Source organism: Canis aureus, chromosome 30 (genome assembly GCF_053574225.1).
Source record: "Canis aureus isolate CA01 chromosome 30, VMU_Caureus_v.1.0, whole genome shotgun sequence".
Classification (NCBI taxonomy): Eukaryota; Metazoa; Chordata; class Mammalia; order Carnivora; family Canidae; genus Canis; species Canis aureus.
Genome location: NC_135640.1, coordinates 23,248,807 through 23,263,321, shown reverse-complemented (window position 1 = coordinate 23,263,321; position 14,515 = coordinate 23,248,807). Strand labels below are relative to the sequence as shown.

At 34.5% G+C, this 14,515-nt stretch overlaps 2 long non-coding RNA genes across 6 annotated transcripts in view; one reads left to right on the top strand and one right to left on the bottom strand.

The window, feature by feature from the left end:
• The window catches only part of LOC144301778 (uncharacterized), an 80,814-nt gene extending 74,602 nt beyond the window's left edge, over window positions 1–6,212 (top strand). Inside the window, exons 3-4 of the long non-coding RNA XR_013368629.1 lie at window positions 4,416–4,541; window positions 5,942–6,212. This is a non-coding gene — a long non-coding RNA (uncharacterized LOC144301778). The remainder of the gene's footprint in view (window positions 1–4,415; window positions 4,542–5,941) is intronic.
• The window catches only part of LOC144301780 (uncharacterized), a 37,777-nt gene that overhangs the window by 23,125 nt on the left and 137 nt on the right, over window positions 1–14,515 (bottom strand). For 3 of the 5 annotated variants that reach the window (XR_013368632.1, XR_013368633.1, XR_013368630.1), the window contains exon 2: window positions 1,686–1,846. The exons of 1 other annotated variant lie outside the window; for it this stretch is intronic. This is a non-coding gene — a long non-coding RNA (uncharacterized LOC144301780). Of the gene's footprint in view, window positions 1–1,685; window positions 1,847–13,315; window positions 13,520–14,515 lie in introns of those variants that run through there. One more of the 5 variants, XR_013368631.1, reaches the window with a different exon arrangement.

Sequence of the window (14,515 nt, the reverse complement as noted above, 5' to 3'; positions counted from 1 at the left end):
ACATACAGGTGCATATATCCTTTCGAATTAGTGCTTTTGTACTCTTTGTGTAAATACTGAGTAGTGCGATTAATGGATTGCAGAGTAACTCTATTTTTAATTTGGGGGGAAGCTCCATACTGTTTTCCATGATGACTGTTGCTATGGCTGATGTCAGAGACATTACTCCCTACGATCTTTTCTAGGACTGGTATAGTTTCAGGTCTCACATTTAGGTTTTTAATCCGTTTTGAATTTATTTTTGTGTATGGTGTAAGAAAGTGGTCCAGTTTCATTTTTTTGCATGTTGCTACCCAGTTTCCCAAGTGTCATTTGTTGAGGAGACTTTTCCCATTACATATTCTTGCCTCTTTGGTTGAAGGATAACTGACCATATAAATGACAGTTTGTTTCTTGGCTTCTATCTTGTTCTAATGATCTATGTGTTCATTTTTTGTGCCAGTACCATACTGTTTTGGATATTATAGCCTTGTAGAATAACTTGAAATCTGAAATTGTGATACCTCCAGCTTTGTTTTTCTATCACAAGATAATCTTGGCTACTTGGGGTCTTTTGTTGTTCCATACAAATTTTAGGACTGATTGTTCTAGCTCTATGGAAAATGCTGTTGGTATTTTGATAGAGATTACATTAAATCTGCAGATACAGTTTTAAATCAGGGAGCTTTATGCCTCCTCCATCTTTGTTCTTTTGCAGAATTGCTTTGGCTTTTTGGGTCTTTTGTGGTTCCATACAAATTTTAGGATTTTCTTTTCTATTTCTCTGAAAAATGCTACTGGTGTTTTGATTGGGATTGCACCAAATCTATATATTGCTTTGGGTATTATGGATATTTTAACATTAATTCTTCCAATCCATAAGCATGGAATATCTTTCCATCTATTTGTGTCATCTTTGATTACTTATATTAATATACTGTATTTTCAATATACAGGTGTTTCATTTCTTTGGTTAAATTTATTCCTAGGTATTTTTTTTCTCTTTAATGCAATTGTAAATGGGATTGTTTCTACAGACACAATAAACAGTGGAAAATAGTATGGAGTCTCTTCAAAAAATTTAAAAAAAACTATCATATTATGCAACTATTTTAATTCTTAGTATTTATCTAAAGAAAATGAAAATAATAACTCTAAAAGACAACTGCACCCTCATGTTTAATAGCCAAGATATGGGAACAACCTAAGCATAGACTGATAGATGATGAACTAGGAAGACTTAGTGTATATATAGATAGTGGAATACTATTCAGCTATAAAAAAGAATGAAATATCGCTATTTACAATAGAAATATTCTGCTATTTACAACAGCAGAAATGGACCTTGAGGGCATTATACTAAGTAAAGGAAGCCAAACAGAGAAAGGCAAATACCACGTGACCTTATATGTGAAATCTTAAAAAAAAAAAACCAAAACCGAAAACAAAACTTAAAGATAAAGGACAGATTGGTGGTTGCCAAAGGTGTGGGCTGAGGGATAGGAGAAGCAAATGAAGCAAGAGTTTTTTTAATTTAAATAAATTGACAAAAAAGCCTTTGAAAAGCCAATCAGTGAGGATAATATAAAATTTACAAATATATAACCAACTAACAAAGATCTCCAAAATGCATGAAGTAAAATTGACAGAACTGAAGGAAGAAATAAACAATTGAACAATAATTGTTGGAGATTTCAATACCTCACCTTCAATAATGGTTAGAGCTACAAGGAAACAGAAGACTTGAACAACTGTAAGTATCCTTAAGAGACTGGAGGGCAAGTGTATGGGACTTGGTGTCAGCAGATTCAGCTGTCCATCGTCCCTAGCTGCTTGCCACCTTAGAGGGCTCTGTGCTGATGCTGACCTGCAGGAGAATATAATGACACTGGTCACCTCCTTTGTTCCTGGAGAACAGTCTCCAAGCCCACTGCCTCTCAGGAAAGCATTCTGAGACAAACAAATTATCTCCCTGAGGTGTGTCCCAGGCCTTTTCCAGATGGCTGTTTCCAGCTTGTTAGCCTGCCTCCTGACCAGGAGCGGCCCAGTGCCTTATAGGTTCTAGCCCAGCCCAGCTTGCTGACTTCTTAAATTCCAGGTTTTAGGGATGGCAGGGTGGGCAGGGACCTGCACTGGTCTTCTGGGGGAGGATCATACTGCACTGGGATTCAGGCAAGCTGGATCTCAAAAGACAGTCTCCCCAGAATGCAAGGAAGTGGGTTTTATTGGAAGTAAGTGAGGCAGCCTGTGCTGGTCCAGAGCTGCCTCCTGCTGGTGCCTGTATTTCTGCTGATGGGCTGGGAGAGAAAGGGTGCCAGTCAGCTCCTGTGGGCCCAGAGAGGCCCTTGTAGGAAAACTACCTCTCTGTGACTTCTCCAAGAAGTGCAAATCATGCCATATGCCCCTGGGGCTGTTTGCCTGTCTTCTCTCCAGGCACAGGGCAGTGCCCTCAGGACTCTAAGCCAGCCAAGCTCCCTGACCTTTCAGACTTCAGACTTGAAGCCCCATTGCTTGCAAGAAACTCAGCTCTTCTCTTTTTCCCAGTAAATGGCTTTGGGTGTGGGTTCCTGCATGCCCTTCTGTCCCTGTCTTTCTATCTGACTTTCTCTCTCCCTGTTTCTCTTTCTCTGTGTCTCTCACGCTTCTTGGACCATGGCTCCTTCTCCTCCACAGCAGTCCTGATCCCTTTCTGCCTCAAACCACCTCTCCGCCCTTCCTACCTACTTCCATGAGGTTTCTTCTCTCCCTTTAGTTTTGGAATTTGTTATGTCAGTCTTCAGACTGATTTCTGGGATATTTAGGATGATTTGATAGTTAACTCATATTCCACAGGCAAGACCAGCCTAGGGTTCTCCTACTTAGCCACCACCTTAGCTCCTAGGGGTTACTTTTTGAGGTAATTTAAGTGTTCTAAACTTAGTTTTTAGCTACAGTTGCAAAAATCTGTGAATATACTAAAAAAACATCAAATTATACACTTTACATGGGTGAATTTTATGGTTGTAAATTATAGCGCAGTAAAGATGTTAAAACAAACAGAAAAACTAGAGTTTCCATTATTGCAGAAGAAAAGTAGAGATGATATTTAAGGGGCAATGAGTTTATTTGTTATAAGCATATTGTTCTGAGAAAACATTTTATAGAAAATATGGGTATAATTATGCTTTCTTCATTTTTGTCCTTCAGAGTCATTTGTATAATTCTGTGTGATTCATTATAGAGCAGTTTTTTTTTTCTTCAATCAGAAGCTAGTTCGTTTTGAGTACTTGTTTTTCTCAAGCATGTGCTACACTGTGAGGGTATAGAGAGGAAGCATAGGACATAGCTAATACAAAATGGTGCAGATCAAACTTTTTAAGCCATAGACACACTTTTAATTGTAAACCACTGACTTTTAATTGTAACAGTTGGTATATTTTTTTTTAAATAAATGAAAGACTGACATACTATGGTCTTCTTTAGAGCATCTGTTTGATAACATATTTTGTGATTATTTATGAGTCACAGGTTAAATATTTATGAATATTCATATTTAAATATAATTTTTCAATATTCAAAATATGAATAGCCAAGACTAAAACCAGGATAGAATACAGCATATAGAAGAAACCTAAGTAATATTTATTTATAGTAATGGAGTCTTCAGAAAGCCTAAGTGATTGCCATCAATGGAAGCATAGAGAGAGCATCTGCCAGAGACCTGATCTTTGGGACCAGCTGTTTTGCTAGGTTCTATTTATCTCAAAAGAAATCTTGCTTGCCTGCTGTTTCTGAATTTTATTATTTTATCAATGAAATGAAGCTATTTGACAGATGAAAGCAATAGGAGGGCTTTGAGCATCACATTCTTATTTTCAAGAGCTAATTCTTAACATAGTCCTAAGAATCAGAATGTATTGATGACTGTGCATTCTCTTAGATGAGAAGGTAAGTAGGTTATTTGGAAAATGCAAAGGCAGGACAGAATGAAGAGATGGGAGGAAATTATTCTTGCAAAAAATCCTACCACATGCAAAATCAGAAATGATCACTACTCCTTATGTTACCATTAGCAAATTAATCACCTCCATTTTCTCACATGCAAAATCAGAATAACAGTATTCATCTAATTAGACACCATTGCTAGAACTTAAGTAAATAACATATATAAAATGTTCAACCCCTAGCAAATATCAAGACCCATGTTCAAAAGATATTTTGAGGATGGATCTCGGGACAGATATCACTGTTAGGATGAGCTCCATAATCCCTACCTCTTGGTATTCACATATGTACATGATCTCCTTTCTTTGAGTGTTTATTCAACCTATCATTTGCTTATAATCAATAGAATATGTTTAAAGTGACAGGACATATATAACTATATATATTTGATTATGTAGTTACGTTATATAATTATAGCATTTATTTTGATGAAGTCTCCCATTTCTATGCAGCTTTACATGAAGAGAATAGGCATGTTATAAGCTTATATGGCAAGAACCTGATGGTGGCCTCTAGAAGCTAAGGGTGGCCCCAAGAAGACAACCAACAAGTAATAGTATACACAACAATGCAAGTTTGTAAGTAAATTTCTACTCATTTGAGCCTCCAGATGAGAAACTATCCCTAGCTAACATTTTTATTGCAGGTTTGCATAGGAAAACCAGATATCTGAGTATGGGATACTGCCATAACAAATACCTCAAAATATGGGAATGGCTTTTTAATTGGCAGTAGATGTAGGCTAGAAGAATTTTGAAGACTTTGATAGACAAAACTTACTCTCTGTACACATCTCAACTTGGAGCATGCTGCCAGTAAGAGCTAACAAGTAAATAAAGAACATGCTCTTGGAATTAGAAAGAATGAGGATCCTTATTACATAGTTGTGAAACTTAGCAACTTTATTGCCTATAATAAAGTGGAAAGTAGAAAATGTGCTAATGAATTTGGTGACCTAGCTAAGGAGATGCCCAAGCAGAGTAGAAAAGATGTTGCCTGATTTCTTTTTCCTACTTATAGCAAAATTCAAGAAAAGTGAGATAAATTGCAGCAAGATGTGTTAAGTACAATAACAACCAGGATGAAAGGATTTGGGACATTCTCACTCTTCCAATGGGAAAAGATGGTAAAATTTAGAAATGACATCTTAGCACTGTCAAGAAAGCAATGTCTATAGAAAAAAGAGTGTGATAGTGTAAACTATTTCTAAATCATCAGAAAGGTTGAAAAGTGAGATTGAAAGTTTTCTTTTTAAGATATTAAGGGTGTGCCTCATAGAATCTCTCAATCAAACCATGATATCTTTAGGAAACAAGAGTCATGTCCCTCAGCCAGCTCAGCCAAAGCTCAAAATAGACTATTTCTAAATGACCTCATAAAATGGATTTTGTGAAAAAAAAGAAAAAAAAAGAAAAAGAAAAAAAAGAACCTGAGTTAGTTCCATGAGAGACCCACAAAGTTCTTGAGAAAATTATTTCAGCAAAAACATTAGCTGTTTGGAATGGAAGGGACAAGGAGAGTACAAACTAGAAAGATAGCCAAACACCCTAAATTCTATTGAAAAGAAGCAGGCTTTTTTTTTTTTTTTTTTTTTTTTTTTTTTTAACTTACCTCCAATCTCAATGATGAGCTCTAGATTTTGAGAAGATGCTATATTGGACTAAAACTCTTGCTGGCATTTGGGAGAAAGTTGGTAAAATTATTTTAGGTATGGAACAGATGGGAGTCACTGGCAGCTAGAGAGTGGACTGGGATAGACAATCTCTTAGAGTGGCCCCAATAATCCAAATCGCCTTGTGTTCAAGCCCTTGTGTGATCTCTACTATTTGAATATTGGTAACATCTGTGACTCACTTCTAACCAAAAGAATTTGTAAAGGTGAAAGGACATCTCTGATTATGTGATTCATTTACATAAGGTTAAAGTGCCTATTTTGCTGGAGTTTCTCAATTCCTTGCTTTCTTCCTGGAACAAACAGCCTTTGTTGGAGGGTCCCTCATGGCAAGTAAACAAGAGCAGACTGTAGCTCATGGTCACAAAGAAATAAAGCTTTTATTTCTAAAGCCTCAAGAGACCAAATGCTGCCCAAAATCGTGTAAGCCTGGAAGCAGATTTCTCTCCAATTGAACCTCAAATGGTAGCCCAAACGACCAGCTAAATCACACCTACAGAAACTTTGAGTTAATAACTTCAGACATCTTGCCCTCAGAAACTTTGAATTAATAAATTTGTGTTTTTAAAGCCACAAAGTTTATGGTAATTTTTTACTGCAGCAATAGAAAACTAATACAGACATACTATCAAGTTATCTGCTTAGGGTTGCTGGTCGTGAGGTAGAGGAGGGCAGAGAACAGAGAGAAGAAAAAGGACAACTGCTGGGTTTCTCTTTGCTAACATCCCATGACAATCTTTTAGGCGTTGCTCCAACAGGATGCTTCCCAGTGTTTTGCAGTATAAATCTAGCAACTAGATTATTACCTAAACTATTGTTCCTTTCTCCTTTGTTCCCAAAGTGGAAACTCTGGAGCTATATTAACTTGCTCTTTTTGGAGGACAATTCGTAGAGGAGATGCTAAGAAAAGTTTAAATGTCATATTGAAGAGGGGAAAGAGTATTTAGAATTATAATATTCAAATAGGAAAAATAGTGGTTATTAGGTAAATAAAGCAATTTAAGAAATTGTATGTACTGAGTTATGAATTGCAGTGTTTGTTTTTTTCTGAAGCCTTAAAAGTAATAAAAAATACTTGAAATACAATAATTGTAGGAATAGGAGAATACTTTCCCTGAAATACAATAATTGTAGGAATAGAAGAATATTTTCCCATAAAATTCAGATATGTTTTCTTTATTGATCATAATTGACATTTTCTTAACTTAAATTCTATCTATATGTCTTTTATTTTATTCTTGAGACTTCTTTTGTACATATCTAGAAATAACATCTGTTTTACAAATGATTATACTTAGCCTAACATAATATAGCTGTCGCTTCCAAGATGTATGAATCCAGTTACCCTACCCCAACCACCTACACAACCCCCACATCTAGGGCAAGCCATTATTATTATTCCAGCAATTACAAAAATGTCTTCTTCCACTCTCAGCACATACAGTCTTTCACCACATAGAATCTATGCTAATAATACTGATCTCTTTTTTCCCATCATTTTATTGAAGTAAGAAAATTACAAATTGTAGGTGTAGAAATTGGTGTTTATTTTGGGATGTATATAGCAATATAGCCTCTTTCCATATCAAGAAATAGAATATACCAGAATCTCAGAAATAGTCAATTTGTCACAACCAAAAGGCCACCTCATGTCTATCAGCATAAGTTAATTTTGTCTTTGTTTGAACTTTACACAAATGTAAACAACAGTGTAATTTTGCATCTAACTTCTTTCCCTCAACTATATGTTTGGGAGAGCCATCCAAAAGAAGTGCCGAGTACACTTCTAGTACATTAATTTTCTTTGTGTTGACTACAGAATGATCTAGGCATCTTACTTTCTGTTGATGGGCATTGACACAGTTTCTTGGTACAGGCTAGTTAAGGATGGAGCTGTTTTGAACATTGTTGAATATGTCCACTGGTGTATATAGATGCTTATTTCTGTTGATGGTAACCTAGGAATAGCATTTTTACAAAGATGTGGTTTATAAAAATGTGCAGTTTTAATGACTACTGGTAGATTTGTGTACTGATTGTACCAATTTACAATCTCAGATTCCATGTTTCTTAATATAGGTCATGCCACATTGACCAGAATTTTCATCCTCCTGATGACTAATACAACTGTTCAGCTTTTTAGAAGTTTCTCAGCCATTTAGATATATCAGGATATTTAAATTATTTGAGAATAGTTACCTCTTCTATTGTCTGAAAGATTTTTTTTTAATTTCAAGATTAGAGCAAGAGAACAATCTTCTTAGCTCTTATATCATGTATTCTTCAACCCAGATTCTTAAAAAAAGTAACAAAACAAAAAACTCCAAACATTTACCCTCTTTTCTTAGGATAACATTCCTACACCTTAACTTAGCCTGAATAAATGATCTATTTTCCTCAATTCTGCCTACCTACACTGTCTCTACTGCAGTTTTCAGGCTACATCAAGTTTTTGTTCTTGCACCTGTTATACTTTTCTTTTTATTCACTACAGAATCTTTGTTCTGGTTATTTTAATCTTCTGATTACTGATGATCTCAGTAATTATGTCTCTGCTCAGTTGTCATGTAAAAAGAGATGCTTTACCTGATGAAGCTATCATTCCTTGACTTCGGTTTTGCTGAGGCTCAGTAATATTTTATTTTCTTCAATTCACTTAACACTATTGAAATTATCTTATCTTTAAATTTCCCTCTTCAATGTATGTCAACAGCATCTAAACCTATACCAGGTACATAATAACTATTTGACATATTTTTAATAAGTAAATGAAAAATGGACAAGTAAAATTTTTTAATGAATATTTTTCTGCTGACCAATATTTTAGTTGTTACATTCTCAAAAAAAAAAAAAAAGAGAGAGAAAAAAAATAAAAGATTGCTTAAACTTCCAGAATATTTATTCCACTGATACTTTAATCTGTCTTTAGTTTAGAGGATTTAGGCCTGGTAAGCCTTCTTTCACAATTGAAGTAATGACTAAAGAAAGCTGTGTTATGGAAGTGAGAAATGTCTCATGTAAGTATCTATAGTCACATAATTATTTAAGGAATGCACAAAATGATCTATGCAAAGAGTGGAGAAGGGGTATCAAATGGCTGTTTATCATATCTTCATTAATTATCTATGAGATCTTGGAAAACACACTTAATTTTTCTTTATGTATCTGACATAGTAATTGTTCATGCATCTTTAGTTCTGAAATTTCATAGCTTTATGATCTAAATAGTCCTGTTTGAAACTCATTATCCAAGGAATGCTGGCCAATTCATGCAAAGGAGAATTTGCCATCAATTATTTAGATCTATTTATTGTGTTTCCTTACTGTTTCCTTTGGCATATATATATATATATATATATATATATATATATATATATATATCATCTCTATCTCTATCTCTATCTCTATCTATCTCTATCTATCTCTATCTATCTATATCTATATCTATCTATATCTATATCTAATCTATATAACAATATATCTATCTATATCTATATCTATATCTATATCTATATCTATCTATATCTATATCTATCTATATCTATCTATCTATCTATCTATCTATCATCTATCTATCATCTATCTATATATCACTAAAATAATCAAGTCTTTGTCAGCTCTCAGCATCAAAATTCTCCAGGTATCAAAATATGGTCACGTTAAGCAATGGCAACCACACAGCTCTGCAGTGATTCTTGTTCTAAGTAAGGAGAGAGTAAATGTGTGTGGATCTCATGGAGGGTCTAGAAATGCCTGCAGAATGAATAAAACAGTGGATGAAAATGTAGATGGTAAGAAGAGAAAGGTAGGTTAGAAAGTAAAATGAATATTTATAAGTAGGCTTTCAGCCAACTAAACTAGGATCCTTGGAAACAAAAGATAATGTTCTCTTTCTAAACAAAATGTTCACTTCAGGGATGTCTTTACTTTCGGGATGCTACTAATTATAGTACAAATAAAAATTACAGCAAAAAATGTTTCATGGTAGTTTCAAGCTTTCTTGAGTTTTCCTACAGAGCCCAATCATCTTGAACAATTTTTCCCTTTCACTTTCTTTATTATTCCTTTGAATGAAAACTCCAAAGTTTTTGCAGAATTATAACTAAGTAGCTCCAGACTCTATGCTAGTCAAGGTCCAGCAAGAAGCAGATGGTTAAAAAGATTAAGTTCAGAGGATCTAACGTACAGAATGGTGCCTATAGTCAATGATACGATATTGTATACTTGAATGTTTCTGAGTAGATCTTGAGTATTCTCACAATGATACTTATTACACAATATATATGGATATCCTGTCATCACTTATATACTTCAAATATTTAAAATTATATTCATCAATTATTCCTCAAAAAGTTGGGAAGAAAATAAATTTGAAGAAAGAAATTAACCAAGGGACTATTTACAGACATGTGGATAGAATGTAGAAGAACTGAAACAGCACAATGTTCTAGGTAAGTGACAGCACCAACCTATTATCATCCTTTTATCTAAGGTCTGAAGAATCAGAAAAGGAATGGTTAATGAACTTGAGAGGGGAGTATGTGGGAAGATCTTCTATGATAGTGATATTAATATATTCAGCTCTGAATGGTAACACAGGAAATAAAATGAAGAAAAAATGGAACAAATTCACACTCTTCCCTTCTGATTTCTTGCCAGGGTTCCCCATTGGCCAACATCAACATAAATCAGAAGACAAAATATCCAGTTGATAAAGTCATGTGGGTCAGCCTTTAAGACACAGTGAACAGTAAAAAAGAATTAAGGAAAAATGGATCAGGTTGGGGAGGTCAGAAGAGCCAAGACAGACATTTGGGTCAATTAATGGGTCATTTGAAAACCTCTAGTGTATTTTGGTTTTATCTGAACCTTATTCCAGCCTTGGCTACCACAACAAGCTTCACTTATTCTCAAGCACCAAAATTAGTGGAATCAACACTATCACATACTATCACCATCCCTCCCTCCTACCTTTTCTCTAAATCTAAAATTTCCCAACTTGCAGCTCCTCCTTTTTTAAGCTTCAGAAACATGCTCACATTTGCTTAGTAAGTGAATCTTCATATAATGAGGAGAGAGAGAGAGAGACAGAGACAGAGAGAGACAGAGGGAAGAAACAATAAATCCCTGTGCTACACGGATGGTCATTAATTTAGAAACTAGAATAACATACTTCAAATCTAGCATGAGATTGCCCCTCCTAAGTACATGCACCAATTCATTTTCCCTACTCCAGTGATCTTCCAATTAGTGAGAAAATTAGTGATTTGTCATCTATGCATTTCTTTTTTGGAACACTGGAGCATAAATTAACATTCCTTCCATCTACAGCATAGCTTATTTTGTTTTTCTTGTGTGTTTCATTGGAATTTATATTATTTACTATTTGTGTTTAGTCTTTCCATGAATCTACCTGAAAGGAGCCTTATCAGAGAGAATGTTGAAAGTTGACCTTTTCTTTGGAGATTTCCAGGTTCTCAGTAGCTGATTTTTGGTGATGTGCCAACCCCTGGTCCAGGTTTACATCTGAGTGCTTGGTTGTTATTGTAATTGAATACCCAAGGTACAATATTTGTCAAATAGTGTATACCACTTTTGTCTAATTGTTTCAGAAGATACATTAAGGATTATACATTACAATAAGGATTGTACATTAAAGATTATATTTCTTTCTAGTGATATCATCTAAAGTTATGTGTTTAATTTATTCTTTATATAAATGAAATAGATTTCTTTAGATAAATTAGTCAAAAATTATTTTCCTAATATGGATATTTGAAGTAGAATTTTTTTTGATTTTTGAATGCTCAATTAATATATCTAAATAGATCTATCTAGCTAACATATACATTGTATGTAATATGTATATATGTATATATACACACACTAATATATGTTAAACATGCCTTTATGTGTTTGATTTATAAATATACTACACTATCAATCAGTAAATTACATTTTAGTGGTGATAAAAAAGTGAAGTAACTGAGAATTGAAACTAGCATAATTAATTCTCTCCTATGTGACACCACACTGGGAATTGACATACTTCCCCATCCTTATGTTAAACAGTTTGGGAAACAAGAAAAATTAAATTAGCTGCTTGCTCTAAGACATAGGTTTTCCCAGACAATAAGACTGAATTCATTTGTTAATATCTTAGGGTTGCCATAACAAATTGCCACAAATTGGTGGACTTAAAATAGAAATTCATTGTTTCAAAGTTTGGGGGATCAGAAGTACAAAATCTGCTGTCCCCTAAAGGTCATAGCAGAAGTTCCTTTCTTGAGTCTTTATTTGTCTGGTGATTATTAGAAATTCATGGTACTCCCTGGTATGAAGATGCTGATTTTAAGAACCCCAATTTCTGCATTTGTTTGTCACATGATATTCTCCCTGTGTGTCTGTGTCTGTGTTTTCTCTTTTTACAGGGATACTGGATTAAGGCCACTGGATCAGGGCCTACCTTTACCCAGTATGACCTCATCTTAACTAATTGTACTGGAAAAGACTCTATTTCCTGATAAGGTCACACTGACAGGTACTGGATGTTAGAACTTCAATATAACTTTTTAGAGGACACAGTGAACTCACATCAATCCACTATACAGCTTAATTATCAGAAGCAACAGTTTGCTAGTCAGGACTTACTTCATGGTCCTCTCTATGCTGTATTCACCAACCCAAAGCTATGATGTTATCGACTCTATTCAATTATAATCATTTCTCAGCTTTTCAAAACCCATATCAAAATCACCTAGCCTAAAATCTAAACTAAAACATGCTACCCTAATTTTCCATGTCAATACCCTATTAAGACAGTCAGTTTGATATCCTGCTTTACTACTGTCAGTTTAACAAACTGTACTTTGATCAACATATTGTGCTATTTTGGCAGGGCAGGGATTAAAAAGTCAACACACCTAGATGTCCCCTGATGAGTTTTGCTCATCAAGATTATTTTCAAGGCCCTTACTTCACTGTCACCTATGCTAGTATGACATAAACTTTGTATAATCTCTTTCAGATTCTCATCTTGCAAAATCTGATTTAAAATCAACCAGCTCAAAAAATAAATAAATAAAATAAAATCAACCAGCTCAGACCCTAAAACCTTCTGAATAGCCTTCCTTTATTTTCCATTTTGATATAATACTGTAACTCTTATAATATGCAATAGTATAACATAGTATGTGATGCAGAATCAATCCTCCATTACTCTAGTAAGTATAATAAAATTTTATATACATTCCATATTTTAATATATATATATAAATTAATAAAAATTTGGAAGTCATCTCAAAAAGTTCATGAACAGGAGATAGATAAATAATGATGTATTTGCATATGGAATACCACACAGAAATAAAACATTTTTAAAAACTATACATAAAACAGCAGCAAGAAACATCAATAATTAACCTAATTTCCTACTTTTACAGATCTGTTATATCAAATACATAAAGAGAAATTAAGTATCTTTAAGGTTATAAATAATGAAGAAGATTTGATTTCCAGCAATTCAATGTAGCATCCCTATCTTTTACATAGATCATCTGCTAAATTGGAGAATACTCATGCACTATGTATTAATGCAGGATATTTCTTAAATGTGGAATTATGAAATTATTAATAGCACTACTTCTGTATAAAGTAGTAAATAACAGACTCTCTGATTACCCAAATCTTCGTAAGGACCCATAGCAAGTATTTTCTTCACAATTATTTTTTACGTCTCCCCACTGTCAGAATATCACCAGCTCCTGGAAACGGATGGGATTACATGACTAGCTGAAACAACAGACTAATTTCTAATTGAAATTTAGTTCTTTGTCTTCTTCCATTGTGCCAGGTAGAAGATCCCTCATATAAATTGCTTGTATCTTGAACCTGTCAAGCATTAGAAGAAAATCTTTAGTTTGTTTTCCTAGAATTTTTTCCTATGGAAATGATTGGTGGTGTATTAGTTAGGATTTTCCAGAGAAATAGAATTAATAGAATGATCTGCAGGGTAGGTTGGCAGTATGCAAGCTGGAGGCCCAGTAGAGACAATGGTTCAATTTCTGCTCAAGTCTGGAGGTCAGAACCAGAAGAACCAATGGTATGATTCTCATGGGAAGGCATGCAACCTCCAGCCCCCAAAAAGCTGATGTTTCTGTTCAAGTCTGAAGGCAGAAAAAACACTAATGTCCCAGTTCAGAGGCAGAGAGATAGGAACAACTCTTTCTTACTAAAGGCATGGTCAGCCTTTTTGTTCTATTCAGACTTAAACTGATTGGAAAAGGACCATCTGCATTAAGGAAAGCAACCTACTTTACTCTATCTCTAATTTAAAATGTTAATCTCATTCAAAAACGCCCTTGCAACAACATCCAGAATAACATTCGATCAAATATCTGGGCACCCCATGGCCCAGTCAGTTTGGCACATAAAATTAACTATCATAGGAGGCACATCCTCCGTTGGTTTTATTCTGAGATTTCTCAATGGCTTTGACAACCACATCTTTGCTTTGATTTATGTTTGAAGGCACAATTAGACTGCTGTTTAGCTAAAGATTTACGCAGCCTTACCATTTCCCTTTGGAATTGAAAAGCAGTTGCCTCTTGCACGGTTGCATTTTCTGAATTTATGTGTTCTCTCTCTTCCCTTTTATTCCTGCTTCCAAAATGATTAACAGCAAATGAAGCAACAGGAAGGAATAAAACCTACAAACATTCTAACTTCCAGCTCTTTGCCCTAGTTCTACAAGTCTATTAGGTAGATGATCTGTCTTCCAAATTTCTGCCTGATTACATGTACCACTACTATTATGTCCATTATTTTAAAATCGATAATTTATTTGGTGATCTCTACTTGAATATCAAGCAAAATTCAGTG